Source organism: Mauremys reevesii, linkage group 6 (genome assembly GCF_016161935.1).
Source record: "Mauremys reevesii isolate NIE-2019 linkage group 6, ASM1616193v1, whole genome shotgun sequence".
In the NCBI taxonomy this organism is placed as follows: Eukaryota; Metazoa; Chordata; order Testudines; family Geoemydidae; genus Mauremys; species Mauremys reevesii.
The window spans coordinates 49,032,429-49,056,041 of NC_052628.1; the positions used below are offsets into that span (position 1 = coordinate 49,032,429).

The window sequence follows — 23,613 nt, forward strand, 5'->3', positions numbered from 1 at the left end:
TTAACCCTGGATTTCTTGGTAAGGAGACATTGTACTCTTGCACTACACTGGATTGACCTTGGAGACATGAGTGTTCAGCACCACTCTCCAGTTCATGAATGGAAGAAGCTGCATCCAGCACTTCTTAGTCAAGTGGAAGATCACCACCATATGGGGCAATTGAAGGGAAGAGAATAAAAGCTTTAAAAAAGAAATGGACCCTTCAGGATCCTCCTCCCTGAAAACAAGCAATTTAGGATCACCTTTAACTCTTACGCCTCTACAGTTCAAGTGTTTTTACCTCCTAAAATCTGAAAATTAGTGATGGACAAAAATCACAACCATGGATCAAATTTCTCAACTCTGTAATGGGTTGAGCAATATCTCCCTCCCCTGACGGAATTTGAAAAAACTGAATTCATGATCAAAATCTGTTTGCACAAATGTAGGGTGTTTGAATTCAGACAGATACATAAATGGGTCTGAGTTGTGAACAGATGGCCAGATCCTCAAGTAGTATAAGTCAGCATAGCAAGGAAGTGACTCAGGGAAGAATATTCAGATAAAGAATGGATGGAGCAAAGAAAGGACAATCACAATGAATCACAGAATAAAATGTTGTTTTAAAACTTTAATCGGAATATATATGACATCTGAATAGTTACAGAAAAAAATGAAGAGAAACAGCAAAAAGGACACAAATGTAAACTATGATGGATACTTGCAGGCATGTGTGGGGAACACAGGGAAATCTTGCACTCATAGTAAAGGTGATGGATCATTTGAAATAGGTGTTAGAAGTTGAGATAGCTACTTTTTGCATGGATATCTCCAGTGGTAAAAACCTGTCCTTACTTAAGAAGAGTGGCACAACACTATACCTGCAGTAAGATTCAAATTATTTTGCTGGAACAGTGTACAGAGGCTTGGGGTAATGGGAAGGAAAAAAATCTACCCTGAAGTGCACATTACTGCTGTTCCAGAACCACTAATTAAGTTTATCCTTCTGAATTAATAAAGTTCTAGCAAATTGCAAAAATTATGTTTGTTTATCTGTATGGAGATCATCAATACCATGTGACATCTTGGTCATAAGTAAATTCTGAGCTCACAAGGAAGAAAAAGTACCTTGTTAAAGAGAAAGAACTTTCAACTTCTGGTAAGCTAGAGGAAGTTCCAAACCAACTATCAGTAAGGCGAAATTATACACAACATTTGATTGTTTATCAAAAAACAGGTAACTTTATTTGTCTTGCCCACTGAAAATTATAAAGTAATTTAAAACTTGTTGGGTTCTTAATGAAAGAAACTACATCTAATAATTTTACTAGGGATTTATATATAGCTGTGAGGATGGAAAGAAGATAACATTTGATCTTATAAAAGCTATTTTATTTAAAAATTCCTGTTGCTGTGTGCCTTGACATTATAATGACTAATCTTTTCATTTTCTCTCTTCTTCAGTGTTGCCATAAGGCTCAGTTCTGAAGTCTTTACCCAGTTCCCACTCCATCAAAAATTCCATAGATAGAAGTCATCCAGCAATAGCTTGGCTAAGTGATGCAAAAGGAGGGAAATGAGAACAGTTGTAGTGTGTAAATACTCTGGCCTGATCTTGCCTCCATAATCAAAGACAATGGGAGTTTTGCATCATTTAGGATTGGGCCCCCAAAAGGAAGACAATAGTCATACAGAAAATAGTCATGAATGAGGTCTAACTAGGAGTAATGGGATGAGATTAAGATAGGGAAAATGTAGGCTGAATATCATTAAAATCTTCCTGACAGTGTGCTCTATTATATTAGGGAATAATTTCATTGACTTCAGCAGGAGAATTGACTGAATAAAATCTGAGTAAAGACTGAAGAACTGTGGGGCTTTATCGAAAACCCACTTATGTCAGTGGGAGTCTTCCCATTAACTTTGGATCAGGCCTATAGTGAGCAGTCTAGGTATGTCACTGAAAATGGTTTAGAAACTGAAATCCTGATAGGAAATTAATCAGAGCATAAACTATTCCCCATCATTTCTGCACACTATGTAGGCAGGGGTGTTAGACATTGATAACACATATCAACAGTTGTTGGTGCTTTGTGGCATGTTGTTGAACCCACAGGTTGTTTGTAGACAGCAGCGATTAAATGTACATTAATATTGACTCCATTGTGAACATAAGTTAAAGTGCTGTGAAAAAAACACTCAGTTAAAAATGAAATTCCTTAACAGCTGACATGCTTTTGTATTCCACTAGGTAGTCTTTAGAATTTATTTCAGTACTTTCCACTGCTGTTCAGCTTATTGCCATATGTTTCTATTATCAGCAATAAGCTGGCAGTTACTCCTGTGAAGGTTGCTGTTTCCCAGTGAAACTTCCATCGGCTTATTGCCCGAGTCATTGACAAGGTTGCCTGTAGTTCATCAATTTTTTGCTCACTACTAGATGAGGCTGAAATCAAAGAGAAGTAGTTGTAGAGACCTACAGCATTCACATGAGAATAATTTAGCTACACTAAATAAAAGTAAGCTGCATTTGTTTAACTGAATTTATTAATACCTCAAACGTGTGTGGGATCAAACTGGCTCCAGAGTGAACTTTTGTTATTCATCCAGCATCATAAACTCAGGCAGCTCCATCACTGGATGGATTGTGATGGATATGGAGCTGCTCTGTAATTTATGAATACGGAATGTTGACCAGGTTATTGAGATGTTTTCTGTATGACTATGTTAGTTTAACGCAACAAGAGACTGCCTGGAAAAAAAAAAGGCACAAAGGAAATAATGGCTCAGGATAAGCCACCTCTCCACAAATACTGGAGAGTTGTTAAAGACATTGCCAAGATACCAGGTTTGACAATTTTACCTCCTCTCCAACTAACCAACAAAACTAGCTTGAACCAGGATAGGAAAGGGTCACAAACACAGGAGATCAAAAGAATGCTGGCAGCTTTAAAAAGGAACATTCTCTCAAGAAAGGGTGGGAGTAGTTGTGCCGAGAGAGGCGCCAACCAGACACCGGACCTCACTGGGTTGTCTGAAGAAGTTAGGCCTCCCTCGTTTACCACCAGGGGATGTAAGACAGACATATGTGTAGACTGTTGTTTTAAAATTCTTTTTCTCTAAATGCTTTGTTTCTGCTATTAAAAAAAAGTACACCTCTACCTCGATATAACGCTGTCCTTGGGAGCCAAAAAATCTTACCGCATTATAGGTGAAACTGTGTTATATTGAACTTGCTTTGATCCACCAGAGTGCACAGCCCCGCCCCCCCCCCCGGAGCACTGCTTTACTGTGTTATATCCAAATTCGTATTATATCGGGTGGCGTTATATCGAGGTAGCGGTGTACTTTGGTTTTAACAAGACTGTTTGATTACTGGATACCACAGGTTACAGATTCCCAAAGGGAAGAATCACAAGTGCCAGAACTTAGTCAGACCTGCTTGGATAAGAACAATTGATATAGAGGATACTGCAGCGCAAGAGTGGGAGAACTGCAGAATTCCACCCTGAAATAGATATAGGGTTACACTTGAAAGGGTACTTCAAGGAGGCCAGGAAGTGGACAACTAGCCCTGAGCTGTGAGGACCCAGGGATAATTAATTTATGACAATGCAGCCAGCTTGTCAAATATCTGCGCCACTGGAATAATGGTCGGGAATGGCAGAGCTGATGGCATTTTCTGGACTCACCAATACCATCGCATGATCTAAAGGTAACAGTAGTAAGTGAAAATCATAATTACTGAGAGAGACCTTTGTGTAATTCAGTTCAAAAGATGGGGAAAGTTCCTTACTTACCATTTTTCTTATTTGCAAAAACAGATGATCTTAGAGGCTCCTCTAACATAATGAAGTTTCACCACAATACCATGGAGAACCCTACACAGGAAATTAAAAAAATTGGAGGCTGCTCCTGAGACTAACTTGAAAGGTGGTGCTTGAAATGCTTGTTAAACATGATGTCCAGTTAGGAACAAACCATGAAAAATGTAAAAATGTTTTAAAATATTATAATTTATTAGCTTAAAACTTCCTGGAGTTATTGAAGCCCCACAGATATTTAGATACGATACTGGCAAGAAGTGTGGGGACTTACTAGGGTTTTTCCACTTCTAGTGAAAGTGTATTTTCTACCAGATGTTTGTGAAAACCTAGTGTATTTTGATTCTATTAAAACATCAGCTATATGAGAATCTTTGCCTTCTTATAGCCCCGCTCTTAAGCCCTTCTTCTTGATCAAATATTAAAAGGAGTTTTATTAACTAATTTAATTTTTCCTTTAGATAGAGACTAGGTTTGGATGCATCTCACGGAAATTTCTAACACATTTTTTCAGGGAAAGGTTTTTATGTTCTTGGAAGTTTCTAGAGCAGCAAAAGCCTGGGTCTGAAGGTTTCTTTAAAATTAGCAAAAGACCCCTGAGTTTAAAGTAGAACCCAGTGAATTTCATGTAAAATATCAAAGTAATGTTTTTAATAACACACATAATTGCCATCTCTTATAAAAATAAAAGCAAACCAAATTCATTTGGAAGGATATTCATTTTGTACTCAGGGATAATTGAAACAATATTTTGAAATTTCCAGTGATGATCACATGCATAATTGCTGCTGTCATTGTTTTTCTGAGCTTTCAGTTCATGTAACCATGAATAAGTCAACATTTACCAACAACTACCATACAGGGGCCTCTGAGATACCAGTTATTTAATATATTATGTGCAAGAGAATAGTGCTGTGACCCTGATACCACTTACTGATTATTCTCAACAAATGCTCATATTTCAATGGTGGAGGGTAGAATTTTCAAAAGCATCTATGTAACTGAAGAGTTGAAGTGCAGTGAAACTCAGTGGGCATCCCAAGAGAGTTAGGTGCTACTAAAAATGGGCCTTAAGCTCTTAAGTGACTTGGGTATTTTTTGAAAATTTCACCAAGATACTTTCTTTGGTAGCTCACAGTTGTTTGACCTTTCAAGGGTTTTTGATTAACAGGGACATGCCTAGGGATGAAATTCACCTCTGTTCACAGGGACAGCGCAAGTAATCTGTACCATTTACTACTCACATAAGCTTTATTTTTGCTAGGGGTCAGCCAAAGGATCAGGGTAAAAGCCATACTGGATCAGACCCCAGGTCCTTCTCAACAGTGGCCAGCACCTTGTGTTGCAAAGGAAAGTGCAAGAAACCCCACAATAAGCAGCTATGGGGTGATCTGCCCCACCATGAAGATCTCATCCTAATCCCTGCAAAGTACAGAATGATTTAAACCCTGAGGCATGAGGTTTTAAAACTCTTCAACACTCTTTGCTAGCTTTAACTACTATAGTTTTGGGTATTCTTGTTATCCATGTAATGTCCAGTCTCTCGTTGAATCATGTTAAATTCTTGACCTTAATGACCTCATGTGGCAATAAGTTCCATTATGGCAATGAGTATGTATTCTATGAAAAAGGTATTTCCTTTTATCTGTATTGACTTTCTCAACTTTTAGTTTAATTGACTGTCCCCTTGTTCTTGTATATGAGACAGTGAGAACATAAGTTCCTAATCTACTCCCAAAAACAGCACCTAAGCATGAAATTATCTTGCATCGTGCAAATGAAGATTACAGAACACTGTAATGGGAGGCACTCACCTCTTGAGCACCTCCAGCTGGTACATGTAATACTGTACTCCTTTTCCCATTCCTGGCACTCCTTTTAGGTTGTTAACCTAGCTTGGCGGGTCTTCAGTGGCTTGGCCCTCTGGTCAAGTCACAAAGTCCAAATGAACCCCTTCCAAGATAGTAAAGAATCAAACTATCTATCTTCACCAGGGTCTTCAGCTCCAGCTCTGGGCCCTTTAAATAGAGCCCTTTGCTCAGACTTCTAAACAAGGCGTGTCCAGTTCTCAGGACTTAAGGCATTTCACGAGTGGGAACCCAGATTTGCTTACTACTCTGGTTCCAACTCAGGGACCCAATAAACAGCACCCACATACCGCTCACTTCAGTGTGTTTCTAGTTCCCTGGGCCTCTTCCCATGGGTCTGCTTATCTTCACCCCTTACCTCAGATTCAAGTTCTCAGGTCCTCTTTCTCCCAGCTTAAGCAAGTGCAGCCAGAAGCAAACTCTGGCTAACCTTTAAGCTCCTGTGGCCAGAGAGGAGAACCCTTCCTTGCTCTTCTGGACCCAGCCAGGAACTGACCTGTAGTGGCCCTGCAGCTGCTATCAGCTGAGCCTGCTGGGCTCTGATTGGCTGCTTCCATGAGGCTCCTCTAGGCTGGCCTGAAGGACCCACCTTTGCTGCTCCTTTCCTGGGGTGGTGTGAAAAGCAAATTCCCAAAATCAAACTTCTGAGGTGCCAGATAATTTTGCTGTCACACTAACCATTAGGATTGGGCCATTTCTTTTCATGTCCTTCAGGGGTTTTTAACTGTGATGGACCCAATTCTTCCTTGACTTACACTCCATGCAACCCTATGAAGTCAATGGAGTTCCATGTTGTTTAAGCAATGGCAAAATTTGACCTTCTAGAGATTAATGCTTGAAAGCTGCTAGCATAAAAAAAGAAGATTGCAGTAAGACTCAAAAAGCCAATACATATGAATTACAACTAGAGTATTTGAAATAAGAAGTCTCCAGATAGCTAGAATAATGGTGTTAGTTATTCTGAGATTGCAGAACATATAAAAGCAAAGACTGGCTGAGGGGCCATCTACAAAGGTAGTGCAAATATTAAAAGCTATAGGTACTTCAGAGTCATGAAACTTAATAGGAAGGTAGTTAGGATAACTGGAGATGAATGTTCAGGAACAGAAGTTAAATGCAGCTCTGGGGTACCATAGGTGAAAGAAATCCTGACCAACTGAAGTCAATGGGAGTTTTGCCATAGACTTTAAAGGGGTCAGGATTTCACCTCTTATAGCCTCCAAAAGCACAAGAGTTAGTTCTGATTTGTGTGGGTGGGTGTAGCTAATCAAAGAGAAATATTTTTAGCTAGCAAAAATCAGGTATTAATTAGCAGTGAATGGTGGAGATGTGACATGTGCAGAAAATACATGAAAGAGTGGAGTAGACCAGTTTGGAAAGCACAGCAGGCAGAGCAGAGTATACAGAATGTAATTGGTTGGGTGGGGTGCTGTCCTTGAGAGGGAACTAGGGAAGAAGTTTCAGAGTAGCAGCCGTGTTAGTCTTTTTCAGCAAAAAGAACGAGGAGTACTTATGGCACCTTAGAGACTAACAAATGTATTTGGGCATAAGCTTTTGTGGGCTAAAACCCACTTCATCGGATGCATGCAGCGGAAAATACAGTAGGAAGATATATATACACAGAGAACATGAAAAAATGGGTGTGGCCATACCTACTCTAACGAGACTAGTCAATTAAGGTGGACTATTATCAGCAGGAGAAAAAAACGTTTGTAGTGATAATCAGGATGGCCCATTTCAAACAGTTGACAAGAAGGTGTCAGTAACAGTAGGGGAAAAATTAGCATGGGGAAATAGTTTTTACTTTGTGTAATGACCCATCCACTCCCAGTTTTTATTCAGGCCTAATTTAATGGTGTCCAGTTTTAATGGTGTCCAGCAAATTAATTCCAGTTCTGCTGTTTTCCAGTTCCAGTCTGTTTTTGAAGTTTTTTTGTTAGAGAATTGCAACTTTTAGTTTAGTAACTGAGTGACCAGGGAGGTTGAAGTGTTCTCCGACTGGTTTTTGAATGTTATAATTCTTGATGTCTGATTTGTGTCCATTTATTCTTTTGCGTAGAGATTGTCCAGTTTGGCCAATGTACATGGCAGAGGGGCACTGTTGGCACATGATGGCATATATCACAATGTTCTCTGTGTTTTCATGTTCTCTGTGTATATATATGTTCCTACTGTATTTTCCACTCCATGCATCTGAAGAAGTGGGCTGTAGCCCACGAAAGCTTATGCCCAAATAAATTTGTTAGTCTCTAAGGTGCCACAAGGACGCCTCATTCTTTTTGATAGGGAAGAAGTGAAATAGTTCAGCTTGCAGGGAGGCAGTAGGGTTTACTGGAGAGCTCTGATTTTACTGAGGCTGTTGCAAAGCTATGCTTGCAGGACATCAACAGTATCCATGATGTATTTATTTTATTTATGAATAGGCATTTCTATGCCATTCTTCACAGTGATGAGTGAGTAAATATTCTAGATACATAAATGCAAGGATCAATGCCACATCACAACATGATAAAGGTGTGTTGCAACATAGTGACATGTCAGGACAGTTTGTCACCACTGATGTGATGATGAAGTGAGAGACAAGGTGGCTGAGGTGATTTCTTTTGTTGGTGAGAGACAAACTTTCCAACAGAGGCTTTGTCTAGCGACACAGCTGTGCCGCTAGAGCCATGCCGCTAAAAGGCGCGCAGTGTAGCCGCTGTTTGTCAGCAGGAAAGAAGTCTCCTGCCAACAAAAAACGTCCACCCCCAATGAATGGCACTGGTGCCTTTAGTCGGTAAAACTTTTCTCTTGTTTTTTAATTTACCCCCCCCCAATGACAGAAGTTTTGCCGACAAAGTTCCAGTGTAGACAAAGCCATACACAGAGCTCTTCTTCAGATCTGAGAAATGTACTAAGGGCTAGTCTATACTGGCAACGTTAAAGCACTGCTGCGGCAGCTGGGTTTTTTAGAGCAGAGTGCTCTAAAAAACCCAGCGCTCTAAAAAAACCACCTCCACGAGGGGAGGGGCTCCCAGGTCTGGTGCACTGTCTACACTGGCGCTTTATAGCACTGAAACGTGCTGCGCTCAGGGGGGGTGTTTTTCACCCCGAGAGAGAAAGTTGCAGCGCTATAAAGTGCCAGTGTAGACAAGCCCTCAGAGTGTCACAGCTAAATACAAGATGGAACAGATTGTTAAGCATCAGTAGTTAACACATATTTTAAGGAACCATTCAAGGTGCCGTGGCTGATTAACATCCCTTCAGTCAAAGGGAGGAAAGGGGGGGAAGCAGCTGGGAGTGGGGTGGGATGTTAGTGGGTTATCGATTGTTGTAATAAGCCATAAATCTAGTGTCTCTATTCAGTCTATGATTTTTAGTGTCTAGTAAAGTTATGAATTTAAGCTCCCAGGCTCATCTTTTGAAAGTGCTGTGCAGGTTTCCTTTGAGGATGAGGACTGATACGTCAAGACATTGCAGTTAATGGTACCTGTCCAATGCAACAAGTTGTCATGGGATAAAAGGGAAGGTTCTTTCATGGATTGAGAACTGGTTAAGACAGGGAACAAAGGGTAGGAATAAATGGTAAATTCTCAGAATGGGGGGGGGGTAACTAGTGGTGTTCCCCAAGGGTCTGTCCTAGGACCAATCCTATTCAACTTATTCATAAATGATCTGGAGAAAGGGATAAAAAGTGAGGTGGCTAAGTTTGCAGATGATACTAAACTGCTCAAGATAGTTAGGACCAAAGCAGTCTGTGAAGAACTTCAAAAAGATCTCACAAAACTAAGTGATTGGGCAACAAAATGGCAAATGAAATTTAATGTGGATAAATGTAAAATAATGCACATTGGAAAAAATACCCCCAACCATACATACAATATGATGAGGGCTAATTTAGCTACAACGAATCAGGAAAAAGATCTTGGAGTCGTCATGGATAGTTCTCTGAAGACGTCCATGCAGTGTGCAGAGGCAGTCAAAAAAGCAAACAGGATGTTAGGAATCATTAAAAAGGGGATAGAGAATAAGATGGAGAACATATTATTGCCCTTATATAAATCGATGGTTGCCTACATCTTGAATACTGCATACAGATGTGGTCTCCTCATCTCAAAAAAGATATACTGGCACTAGAAAAGGTTCAGAGAAAGGCAATTAAAATGATTAGGGGTTTGGAACGGGTCCCATATGAGGAGAGATTAAAGAGGCTAGGACTTTTCAGCATGGAAAAGAGGAGACTAAGGGGGGATATGATAGAGGTGTATAAAATCATGAGTGATGTGGAGAAAGTAGATAAGGAAAAGTTATTTACTTATTCCCATAATACAAGAACTAGGGGCCAACGAATTAAATTAATGGGCAGCAGGTTTAAAACAAATAAAAGGAAGTTCTTCACACAGCACACAGTCAACTTGTGGAACTCCTTACCTGCGGAGGTTGTGAAGGCTAGGACTATATCAGGGTTTAAAAGAGAACTGGATAAATTCATGGAGGTTAAGTCCATCAATGGCTATTAGCCAGGATGAGTAAGGAATGGTGTCCCTAGCCTCTGTTTGTCAGAGGGTGGAGATGGATGGCAGGAGAGAGATCACTTAAGAACATAAGAACGGCCGTACCGGGTCAGACCAAAGGTCCATCTAGCCCAGTATCTGTCTACTGACAGTGGCCAATGCCAGGTGCCCCAGAGGGAGTGAACCTAACAGGCAATGATCAAGTGATCTCTCTCCTGCCATCCATCTCCATCCTCTGACGAACAGAGGCTAGGGACACCATTCTTACCCATCCTAGCTAATAGCCATTTATGGACTTAGCCACCATGAATTTATCCAGTTCCCTTTTAAACATTGTTATAGTCCTAGCCTTCACAACCTCCTCAGGTAAGGAGTTCCACAAGTTGGCTGTGCGCTGCGTGAAGAAGAACTTCCTTTTATTTGTTTTAAACCTGCTGCCTATTAATTTCATTTGGTGACCTTGATCATTACCTGTTAGGTTCACTCCCTCTGGGGCACCTGGCATTGGCCACTATCGGTAGACAGGATACTGGGCTAGATGGACCATTGGTCTGAACCAGTGTGGCCATTCTTATGATGCCTGGCCTTGAGAGCGATGGGAAGAGCCAGATTAAGATAGAAATGGAATGGATGGCCTGAGCCACAGAGAGCAGCATGAGGAGTGGGTTTGCCCAGCCTGGAAAGAGCAGCCTGCAGAGAGCATGGCTGGGAATGGCAAGAAGTGGCCCTGAGCTATAGAGTAGCATGGAATGTCAGCAGCTCAGGCTGGGGTCAGAGAATGACAATTGGAGAAGAGCCAATCCAAAAGCCTGGATCTGAGCATCCCCAAACTTTGGTGTAGTTTGGATCAGGATTTGGATGTGAACTTTGCAGCTTGGGTAGGCCAGTCGCTAAAAAACAAGCTGACTTTTTGGCAGCCTTCTTTGGATAATGATCTGCAGTGTGAATCAGCCCTTGCAAACAAATGCAATTTCTCCTGTGCCTGTCAGATCGTTGGGGGGTGGGAAAAAAAGATACAAAATAATTTGAACAATTTCCTGCATGTGTCCCTGCCCCATTCCCTCCCACCCCCTGCACAAATCCTGTAAACTCATATCAGCAAACGAAAGGCACGATCCAGGCTGCTGTTGCCTTTTGGATCAGATTGTGTGTGCTGAAGCAAAGCAATCTCTTGTTGCTAGCAGCCAGGCTGTCTGAGGAAGGTAGCAGTGCGCTCTCTCACTTTGTCTTGGCAGGGCACAGCCATCAGACGAAGTGGGAGGAAGAAACATTAACTCCAACAGCTGTTTCTTGACCCCGGCTGTCAGTCTGCCCGAGACTACATTTTTGGAGAGTCCCATTCGGGAACAAAGAGGGAGTTTTCGGGCGCGGAGAAGTTGGGTGACCCAAGGGGCCGCAGCCCAACGCAGCAGGGGAGGCGCTGCTCGCACTTCACACGCAGCCTGCCTGCCTCTGCTGTGCGCAGGCAGGATGGAGCAAAGTAACTTGAAAGCTCCCCACTCGGCTCCCTTGCCTGCAGCCTCCCCCCGCCCCCCAACGCGCACACACACATCCAGCGCCAGTGCTAAGAGCCGTAGCTAGACTACAGTAATTCCCCAGCATGGGCGGCTTGAAACTGCTCGGGCTGAATAGCATTTGCTGTTCCGTCCCCGCGGCCGCCTCCCGCCGTCCCTGCAAGAGCCGCTCTCTCGTTCTCCTGGAAGTTGTGCTGACACAGTCTCGCTGCCACAAGAAGTTTGTCAACATCAAACTTACCCTGTGCGCGGTACGTTCACCTTCCGCCAGCATTTTCTCTATTAAAACAGCAGCAACCACTCGCCATGCCCTGTCTCTTTCATGCACAGAGAAGGGTGGTGGGGTGCATCAACTTGTTAGCAATGGCGCATTAGATTGTCCTCAGCAGCTCGGTCTGAGCAAGCTGAGGGGGGACAAGAAGAACCCATAGATTTAGTTGCAGTTTTTGTCCAACAGTTTGATGTTTGTTTTTTTTATATATGCATGGGAAGTGGCAAGCAGCCTTTGCTTTTTAGAGTGGAACAGAGGTTACCTGGAAACAGTGGCATGGCAAAGTCAGGGATGTTATTCATACACAGACATCTGCTTGCAAAGCATTTGCTCTCTGGCCACCTTTGAACAAAGAGAGAGGGGTCGAAAACAGCCTTTCCTGCTTCTTGAAAATGAACACAAATATTTGTGAGTGGAGATTATTATTATTTTTACTATGAACGAGCAGTTACTCTGCCACCTTGATTAGCTGTGCAGTATAAAAACTTCCACTGAGTCACTGTCCTAATCTGATATAGGAACAGGTTTTACATAATTTTTAGGTTTTTTACTGGCTTGATGCTCTTGGAGTTCCCCCAAGGCTTTTTTAAAGGAAGATTTAACACTTTGCATTCCTAAGAATGCATGCTGTGCATGCCCAGTCCTGTGCTGTAGTGCAGTCTACTTGAAAATAATGGGCCTACTTTGCAAAGCCATGACCCTGGGCATGCATGAAGTCATGACATGAAGGGGATAAGGAGGGAACAAAAGGAAACAAGCATCCAATTGGTCCAAACCTATGACACTGTAAAACTATTAGCAACTGTTCTTTCCCCTCCCTCATTTAACGTTTTATTTAGTTGTTTTTAATAGTAGTCATTTGTAACTACATAGAAAGCATATATCTATTGCTATATATATATAGAGAGAATCTGTTATAAAGATAAGTGCTTGATCCTGTGAGGTGCTGAGGATTCTAGTCCAATCTAAGGAAGCACTTAAAGCATATGTTTACCTTTGGAGAACTAATTGACTGAGTGCTGAACACCTTCAGGAATGAGACCCTTAAAGATTACAGAATTCTCTGCACAACACTCATATCACCCTTGATAGATTGGTGCCCCAAACATGCCATACTAAATTCTACTAACATTTAACAGAAATCTATCAGTGCCTAATTACGATGGTGCAACCTACCCATCAGCCCTAAAAAAGGAGAAAGGAACTAGGAGGAAAAGCTGAATATTAAAAGAACGTGTTTGTGTGTGTTGGGGAAGGAAGACTGAGGAGGAGTATTTTGAGTAGGCTCAAAAGATGAGATTTCTATCAGTAACTGTCAGTAAACGTCAATTTCGGCATACATATAAAAGGGATGAAAAATATTTCCATTGATAAATTTACAGATAGATAAAATAAGAAAAATGCTGCTTGAGGACTTATTTGAGTTTGATTTAAGGATATTTATTTTGAATATTTTGACACATGCTGACAATTTGTGTTTTAACAGTTATGAAACTTTTTGAATCTCAATGTTGACTGTCTTTAAATAATTATTCTGCCCCCCCCCATTTCCCACAACTGAACATTTCAATTGATAAAAATTGATATTACCCATCAAAATTATAAAAAATGAATTCTGGTAGGCCTACTTATGAGGGATGTCTGAGGGCAACCAGTTCATGAGACAAATATCTGGCAGGTATGGTCGATCCTGCCTCAGCATGGAGTGATGGACTAGATGACTTCTCAAGGTCCCTTCCAGCCCTGCATTTCTATGGTTCTATAAGGACTGAGAGAGACAATTAGCTTTACTTATTGTGCAGTAGACAGCAAGCCACTGTCCCTGACCAACTTTTAAAATAAAACTTTTTCATATACTGTATGTACTAAACCAAATATAAACAAATACCCAAACATACTAGATAAAGTTGATCAAGCAGTATTTGTCTTTCAGTAACAAAGGACAATTTCCCATTCTATAGACTAAATAGGAATACTTTCTGCCTCTCCCACTTTATATAAAGAATGTTGTTGTTGTTGTTGTGATTTGGAAGACACTATGTAATCTGTATACACAAGTTTTTTGCAGACTGTTGAAGAGGAGGTTGCTTGAGGGTTAGGAGCATTTATATTTCTGGGTAGCATTTTTGTATTATATTATGTGTGTTTTACATTTATGAGATAGGTGCCCAGAGCATAGGATGGGTTCGTATAGATATTTTTATAAATTTAAAGACATAAATTTTAATTGATTTTATATTTAATTGCTGTTAAGGTGCCTAGAACTCATGCATAAGGATTGCCTATTGTTTAAAATAATGGTGTTGCCTAAAGAGGAATCAGGGAAATATACCAGCCTTTGCTGTGAAAGGAACATCTTATTGTCAAATACATTCCACCCTGGAAGTTTCTGGAAAATACCATTGTGGTGTTCAAGATGAACACACTAACCTATTTTTCCTTGAATCTGTTTCTTATTTAATACTGTTGAATTTTGTGGGTAAGTTTTTTTTTTGTATTAAAACTTTACCTGACATGCTGTCTGAACAAGCCAAGTAACAGTTGTGGGCATGTCTGGAATGGAGAAAGAGACATGACAAGGTAAATTTTCAAAAGTGTATGGCTTAGTCATTTTGAGCAGTTTTTGTATGATCCCAGTGCACATTATATGAGGGTGAAAAAGTGCTTAATTTTCAAGGCTGTAAAAATTGCTGAATGAATCAGAAGAATAATCAATGCCTGTGCATATTTGGATTGCATCTTTTCTCCAGTTTTAATTGCCCGCTCCTTAAATGGAGTTTATTAAAATATGTGACCTCTCTGAACTCTGTGTTCATTTGGATTCAGTTATTTTTTGCGTTAGATAACAAAACATTATTTTAAAATGCCAACATTATATGTCTTTGTAAGCATAGAGCCAAACCAGCACATCTTCCACACATGGAAACCCATTTGAGATTGACCTGACTTCCATGTGCATAGGTTTATGGGAATAGGTCTGTAACTTGGATGTTTAGAATACACTGTAAAGTACATTTTATTTTTTAAAAAATCTTAGTTTGTTTCTTGGGATTTTGCCATCTCATCCAAAATAAGATATTTTTAAATCACGTGTTAATTGCATATTTAAGACGACTTTTCAAATAGTGATTTTTATTTTATACCTTAAACAAAATATCTGCATCATATGGGTAATATCCACACTTTCCAGAACTGACAGGAAATTCATATACTTTAATGGTATAGCACAGGCTAGTTTTATGACTGTTAATCTGGGGGCTGTGATCTATTCCATACCTCTCTCAGTATTTTTTAAAATTTTGTTTATCCAATTGTAGCTGTAATATTTTCTCTTGTTTTGTACATATATGGGGTTTTATCAAAGCATAATAATTTACATTTGTAAAAAGGGGTAGTATTAAGTTTGTGTGGAATAGCAGTAAATTTCAGTCTAAAATAGGCAGTACTCCTCCTGGAGTCCAGTCCTGCTCCCATTGATGTCAATGGCAAAACTCACATTGACTTCAGTGGTGCAGCACTGGTCCTATAAAGAGGGAGAAGAACAAAACTGAAGGATCATAGAAATCAGGATCTTCCATGGTACAAAGAGACTAATAATGTATATGTTTTTCTAAAATCTTCTCTCCCACTTTATTTTTCCTTCTTTGCTGTTGCTAATAATCATCTGAGTGCTGCTTTGTAGAAGAGTCAGTTGTGTAGTGTTGATGCCAGTTTTAATCTGAGATTACTTTGCCTGCGGTTGAAATCTATTGCTGTTTTGTAACCCGTAACATGTTTTTACATGTTTAGCAGTACAACTAATGAAAATATGCTATACTGAAAGTGTGATAAGCTTCTGTATTTATATTTAGTTAAATGTGTATAATGCTAAAAATAGACAAGAAAGATTGCAAACATATATAGATTTGCAAACTCTTGATAAGAATTATAATTTAAATGAATTAGAAAGATATTTAATATTCAAAATGTATTTTCTCTTTAAAAAACTGCATATTAGCATAGTGTTTTTTAATTCCTACAGACATTCCTTCACCTATAAGGAAAAAATACTAAAGAAAGCTTTGGTAACTCACAGTTACTGTATTTAGGAGTACTGGGGCTAATTCAGTTCTTTATTCCTGCATGTACTGGTTGCCATTCTACTGTTCATTAATCATGCAGAGCATTTTAAATATTACCTCAGCGATCTAAAGGAAGTTTAAAATGTTTCTTTTTTATAGCAGAACTTAAAAATGTTTTGGCTCATAGTAAATTATGGAATTTTGTAGATAATGCTCCAAATGACCACTTAGTATGTGGCTTGCTTAATGAATATACACAAGAAAAGAAAATAAGCAGCTGAGTGGTGGATTTAATATTTCAGAGGCTCTTTAAAGTGTGAATGTGGTCAGAAAATTGACACTGTAGAAATTATTAGAGTTCTATATTTATAGTCCATTAACGATACAGCTCCAAACAAGATTGTGCTAACTGCCAGTAGTACAAGCTCAACCCTATGTGTGAAAATCCTGCTACAGAATGGACTTTTTAGCCAGGTACAACATCACCATTAGAAAGTCTGGAATCAGAAACAAGTTGAGCATTTTGTTCATGATGATGCAAGACCAATAAAGTCCCAGCTTGTCCTAACCTCAATTCCTGCCTCTGCCTAACTCCTCCCATTAGCATTAGTCTTCAGCACTCACAGTAGTATTAAATTTGATTTTGTCAATCAACTAAATAAATAACAAGACACACGAGAAGTAAATATGGGCAGTACCAAGGTGCACTGTGTACAAAATAACTTTTCTGACCATTTAAAATACTTTAATATTGAACAACAATAAATATGTAACAAATCAGAAAAATACTTAGTAGCATTTCCCATGAGATTCTCTGTCAACCATTATTGAGTGCAGGTAACCGTTTCTGAAAGTTCTTGGTTACTCAAGACTGTAGATCGCTAAGGATGACTATGAAATATTATATTTGGGTCCATGACTACACTGTAAGGATGTATGGCCAAATCTTAACTCTGCTGCTCTATAAGTGCAGAACCTGGCTCTGTGGCCTGGACATGCTCTGTGCCTGAGAAGTGCTAATTATATCCTAAAAGGGTTCCCCCTGTAGCAGGACCTGGACAGAGCTAATCAAAGGAAAAGGAATTCATTAAAATGAGTTCACCACACTCTTCTGGACTGCTGTGAAACCAGATCATTCCAGGTGCTACAGAGCTGTGCATAGGAGTAACGGACCTGCATGTTCTTTAATACTAGGCCCATGGACTGTACAACTGAGACACTTACAGTCGATCTATAGCAGTGTTGCATCATTGGAAACATTCTCTGCCAGAGGAGGAGTGAACATGGCTCCCCCTGGACTAAGCTGAAGAAGACTGCTCTAAAGCAACACAAAATGCTTCTCTTCAGGGACTTGGGTAAGACTTTAATTGTTGTTACACAGAATTACTTCAGGGATGAAGAGTGCTCCCAGACCCTAGGATATTGGGAGTATTATGATGTATTCAGACAATTGGTCATATATTGCTCTCACATTGTATAATAAATGTATCTACAAATTAAAAGTGTTACAGTTAACAATGAGGGAGGCTAAATCAAACAAAAAGCATTGTTTAAAGAAAGGTAGAAGTTGAAGGTATGTTTCATTGGAGTTCAGCTGATACCCAAAACCAATATTATGCTTTCTTTACCAAAATTCTAGATATTTTACAATACCCAAATATTAGAATGTCTGGAAATGAATAGTTAAATGATCTAAGCAGTTCCCCACACCCATATAAGCATTCATCACTGTCTCTCCACCCAACTTACACCACCCACCCAAACTTAATTTCAGCCCGTTGTTTTGTTCTGTAAAGGTAGTAAGATGCATCCTGTTTTTATGTATTGTGAAATTTGTAATAAAGATTTCAAAAGAAGAATAGCTCCAGGGTTCATTAATTTATGTCAGAGTTCTGTATGTTCTCTCATAAAGTGATGCGTTGGTGGAGTAAAAAAAAACCATTTTATATGAACTGAATTGGAATGCTTGATCTGTTTGGTATTATGAAATGTGTGGATTATAAGGTGTTGTAGGTTTAGGTAAGTGTATGTAGACTAGCAAGTTTGTATTTTTAATTATATTGTGTCACAACTGCCATATGTGGTTTTTTTTTTATGAGTAATATTGTGGTCTGTGTTAGAATTATATTGAAAAAGTATCCCTTGAATAAGAAATGGGATTTTTAGCTGAAGAGAGCTATCACATATTAGTATGTAGATAGGTAAATGGTTATATTAACATTTGTTTCCGCAAATTTTAAGGATGTATGAGGGTAATATAAATCAGGTGGAATAATATGAAGATGAAATCTTATATAGTCAGGGCTTGAAAAAACAGCTCACCCACTTGTTCAGGATAAGCATAATATTTGGCTGGGAAAACAGTATGAATGGGGTTAGGAAGCCGTTGGCTCCTTCCATAGAATTGAGCGGGAAGAACAGAACAACCTAAGTGCTGCTGTTGGCTTTTTTTAAACAAGAGCGCATGAAGAATTTGGAGAAACAGAACATTTGAACCACTTGTTCATTTTAATAAGGAAAGGAAAAGGTAGAAGAACAGCTTCTTTAAAGATATGGTACAAAAAAAGGAGGAGGAGCAACTGGAGCTACTGCAGCTTTCCTCAGATTGGAGGGCCCTATTGATAAGACGTTAGGAGGCCTCCTCCTGCATGTCCAAGATGGCAGCAATACTGGAGAAGCCCAGAAAGGGGGTAATGAGCCCAGAATTCACTTCATATTCACCTGATTCATAATATGGTGTGTGGAGGAATGAAGAACAAAAGAGACACTAGGCAAACTCTCCATCTTTGCTTCTTTCTGAAGACTCCTTCCAAACTGATTCTCCCACCATGACAGCAAATTCTTTAGTCTGTCAGAAACGATCCTAATATGTGTCCTCAGCTTTCTACCCCAACCCATGCCCCTACATCCCACTCCGTATCTCCCCACCTCTGTTCATCCCTATTCCTTCCCTTGTATCCTTCCCCCGAGTCCATGCCCATCACCTTAAATTTGGTTCATGCCTGCAGATAACTCTGAAGATGGGAAAAGATCCATTTATTTTAGAAATAATTACATTTATAAATATATATGGGGGGGGGGTTGGTAGGGATGCCTATTATTAAGTTTGCAGGATATCTCCCATTGTAAGACCTGTTTCAGTTGCTTTTAACTTTGCCAAACTTTAATTATTTGGGCTGAACTTTTTCATGTTGCACGTCTGAATTTTTTGGAAAACTTCAGCCAAAATGGTTCAGCTGTTTCTGAAAAAGATGCTAGGGAAAAATATGTTGTTTTGCTCATGTTAAGAATTTGTCAGCCTTTTCTTGGAAAATCTCTAGCACCTCCCTGCTTTGGAGGTGGAGAGACTTGAAACTTGGCAGGGGCTAGCTTTTGTGTCAGTGGTGTACCTTTTTCCATCCCTGTAAAAATCTGACTAAATTTGGTCAAGGTATAAGCTTTTTTAAAAAGTGCAGTTTGCATACGCTCAGTACAGAGCCTATCTTTAAATATCTTAGATTTCAGCAATAACATTCCATTAAGATTCCACCTGCATTTGGCATGCTCTATTCCAGAACTGAGTAGGACTGTATCTATAGTTGCAGCTCTGGGCTGCACTGGGTCTAGGTCCAGGCACTTGAACTGAAAACATGGATTTATTCCTGGAGTTCTCAGTGAGCCCACTACTGGGCCCAAGAGGCCTGGAGGAGGAAGCTACCCAATTTGAATGAAGAGGGGACATGGGCTGGATCTGCAGTAGAGAGAGAAAGGGGGATAGAGGGAATAGATTGAGACAAGGAGCCTGGGGAGGAGGCAGAGACTTGGTCTGGAGGTGGGAGTGATGGTGAGAGGGAAACAGACAGGGACTTGGAGTGTGGGGGAAAACTGGAACTGGGATCTAGGAGTGGTGACTGAGACTGGGAGGTAGGCAGGGAAAGAGCCAATAGGTGGGGGACAGATTAGATTTGATGAGCACATGGGATTGGCTGGGGAAGGAGACTGGGACTGAGAACCAGTTGGGCCAGAGGGAGTGCTGAGAGAAGACAGATCTGACGAGGAGCCAAGATGTGGGGGGGGACAACCAGGACTTTCTGAGCAAAGAGACTGGAACAAAGAGCTAGGGGAGAGGCAATGATATGGAAAAAGAAGCATGGGGAGGGAGATTTGGACTGGGACCCAGTGGGGATAGGCAATGTGAATGGGGATATGTCTATACTACCCGCTGAATCGGCGGGCAGTGGTCGATCCAGCGGGGGTTGATTTATCACATCTAGTCTAGATGCGATAAATTGACCCCCAAGCGATCTCCCATCGACTCCTGTAATCCACCACCGTGAGAGGCGCAGGCAGAGTCGATGGGGGAGCGACAGCAGTCGACTCACCGCAGTGAGTAGATCTAAGTATGTCGACTTCAGCTACATTATTCACATAGTTGAAGTTGTGTAACTTAGATCGATCCCCCCCAGTGAAGATCAGGCCTGGGTGACTGGAGGATGGGGAGGGGAGGGGAGGGGAGGGGGAAAACAGGTTGGAGGGGATAGAGCAGAAGGGGTCTTGCTTGTGGGGAATGGGCAGAAGACTCTGTGCCCGCTAGAGCAACACTCCCATCCAGAGCCTGGAATGGTACCCAAGATTCCTGAGACTTACCATTTCCTTTGCTATCAGCAAATATCTGTGAAAATGTCCCCCTTCCCTTCTAGTGCTGGTCCACAGAGAGGATGAAATCCTACTACTGCTATCAGTTACTCTGTTAGATCAAGTGGCAGAGGCTTGTGTGGTTTATCTAAAGGTTCCCAGACAGTTGAAGCATGTAGGTATCAGTATGATGCCACATGATGGAATTTCTGTTTTTTTCAGTATGCTTTTTGAAAACTCAGGAAATTACACACTAAAAAGCTCAATTTAACTGAACGTTATTAAGATTGCAACACCAAGCTCTCAAAAGTTAGGAGATGGCAGAGTTAAGTTTGCCAGTGCAACTTATACCCCCCTTGTGTATATGCACTATAATACAGTCTATAAATAGTACAGTAATTATTTTACAAGCACCCTGCCTCATTCAGTGTGTAGGATGAACCTGCTCTGGGATGCATGAGAGCTGCGTAGTAAAGCAGGCTCTTGTTTGTTGGACCCCTGATTTATTTGTTGCAGAAGTTGGAAGGTATATGGTGTATGAGACAGGAGATTGCAGGAAGAGTGGTGAGGCAGTTGAATGCTGTCCTGGGGAATTATATTCTATCCCTGCCTCTACCCCAGAATTCCTATGTGATGCTAGTCAAGCCACTTAATCAGCCTTTTCACAACTGGTCATTATGTATTTCTCATTTTATGGGTGCCCTACCTGATACTTTGACATTTGATTTACAGAAATGCTGAGTACTCACATCTGCAGCTGAAGTCAACAGGGGCTGCTTTAAACATACAGAGTGCTATATAATGCTGCATATGCTAAAAAATCAGCATCAATTGGTTACTCAAAATTAGTGGACACGTTTTACCTTAATCTCTCTGTGCCTCAGTTTGCCATCTATAAAATGAGGATACTAGCACCTCCTCACCCCACAGAAGTGCTGTGAAGATAAATTATTTAATGTTTGTGAAAAACTAATACTACAGAGATGAGTGCCGTAGAATAGCCCCTGCGGAAATTAAAAATTCAGTCTTCAGGGCAGGGTTTGAATAGTGTGCAGTAAAAAAGGCACAGGGCCACACCGAACAATGAGATTAAACCAAAATACTGAATAGCTGCTCATTAAACGAGCACTGTCCATCCAGTGCACTGAATGATGCAAGGGTGCTGTGGAAAAAATATGGCATTAAAACTATATCAGAATGTATATGCACAAAGGAGCTGCATTAAGGTTTCACAGGCAACTTCAATGGTATCATTTCCTAGCTTTTGAGTCTTTGACTTTGCAACCTTAATAACGTTCTTAAAATGTATTTTTTGTGTGCACAATATGTATAAATGATGATAATAATGATCATTTAAATATTGCTGTACAGACAGCCATTTAATTTGTGGCTGTGTCATCTAGAGTCTTGGATAAATCCCTCTTTTATAAATCCAAAGAAATAATAAAAATAAATAAAAATAAAAGGTACACATAGTAAGAACTATTATTAACCCATCCATTGCTCTTCCTAAAATACTAAGACATTTCTCCTTAATGAAGGCAACACTACAAACACATCTTGTATATCTAACCAAAGCCATTCTGGAGATACGTTGAGTCAGAGAAATATTTCAAAAAAAGATAAGCACATTTTCAAAATGCCATAACTTTAGAACTACTTTTAACAAATTTCCCATAATGATGGATGCAAAATTTTAAGATTGATTTCTTATTAGAGAAACAATTAGGGGCAGGTGAAAGTGCAGGTTTAAAAATCAAGCCTATAGTGGGAAGCTAATTTTAACTTTAATTGTGGAATGGCTACTATAGCTCTATAATGAGAATGTTTTAATGCAAGATTAGCACTTATGTATAGATAATAATGCAAAGTTTATGAGTTTAATTTTGCAGTGGGCTATTTTTGGTCAGGTAGTTACAGTATTTTCATATTCAATGTAAAATGGCTTTTAAAATATGTAACTTCTAGTTACATAACTGAGCAATTGTGCAAAAAAACCCTATGTTCAAGTTGTGACGAAAGCTTTAAGATGTCCCACCATTCTACTAATTGTTCAGAATAATAATATGTACTTCTTGTACTGAGTTACTGACACATCATACACCTTTGCCAACCATTTTACATACTAAAAATAACTGGCAACTCCATTAGATACTAATTAGAAGTTCTGAATTTCTTTCCTGTCACTTTCCTAGTATGATACTGAATATCTTATATGAGAAACATATGAAAAAGATCAGTAAATTTAAGGGAAAGTAAATCTCTGCTGTTTAACCTGTGTATTTAAACTTCCAGTGCCAAACCTTAGCATCAGTGATGTGACTAGAAATATCACATTCTGGTGTGTGCAAGATACAGTGTATTTACATTGATAAACTGAATATGACTGCTATAGTGTAGCTAAATACAGCAGTATGACCCTGCTAGTTTGGTCAATACAGAGCCAGCTTTGACCCTGTTTTTCAAGTTTGTAAGAGTAAATGTAAGGCATTTCAAAACAACACATACTTATTGTAAATTATGGCTGAATATTTTTTATTCAAAAGGAATTTCTTTGGAGAATCTTAACTCAGGGCAGTCACAGTTGAAACCAGCTGAGATTATGAAGGATTTTGCTAAGCAATAGTGACTGTTTAAGAACACACGGCTCCAACTTCTTTGCGTGTCTCTCTTTAGTAAAATCAGCTTTCTAAATAAAGGCAATATAAATACTAGGGTAGATGAAAAGTCATTGTAAAATAGAATACATTTGCTTACAATAATAAATGTAATTGGTGAACACTGTTATTCACCAATGAGAAGTAAACTCAATTGAGGAAAATGAGACCAAATTAAAAAACCAAACAAGCTCACATTTGTGTGAACTTGTCCTGCACACACTTAAAGGAAATATTATGCATTACTGTGATCAAATGTGTTATGTTAGAACACAAACACTGGTATAGCATGGGGAGGTGGCAAATGTCTAGAAGACATAGACTTTGTTGCT

The 23,613-nt window shown here is 39.8% G+C and overlaps 1 long non-coding RNA gene across 1 annotated transcript in view; it reads right to left on the bottom strand.

Annotated features, from left to right (window-relative positions):
- Positions 1-649: 649 nt before the first annotated feature.
- The window catches only part of LOC120408571, a 45,583-nt gene continuing 22,619 nt past the window's right edge, over positions 650-23,613 (bottom strand). Inside the window, exons 2-3 of the long non-coding RNA XR_005600794.1 lie at positions 3,780-3,860; positions 650-2,425 (exon numbers count right to left, since the gene is read on the bottom strand). This is a non-coding gene — a long non-coding RNA (uncharacterized LOC120408571). The remainder of the gene's footprint in view (positions 2,426-3,779; positions 3,861-23,613) is intronic.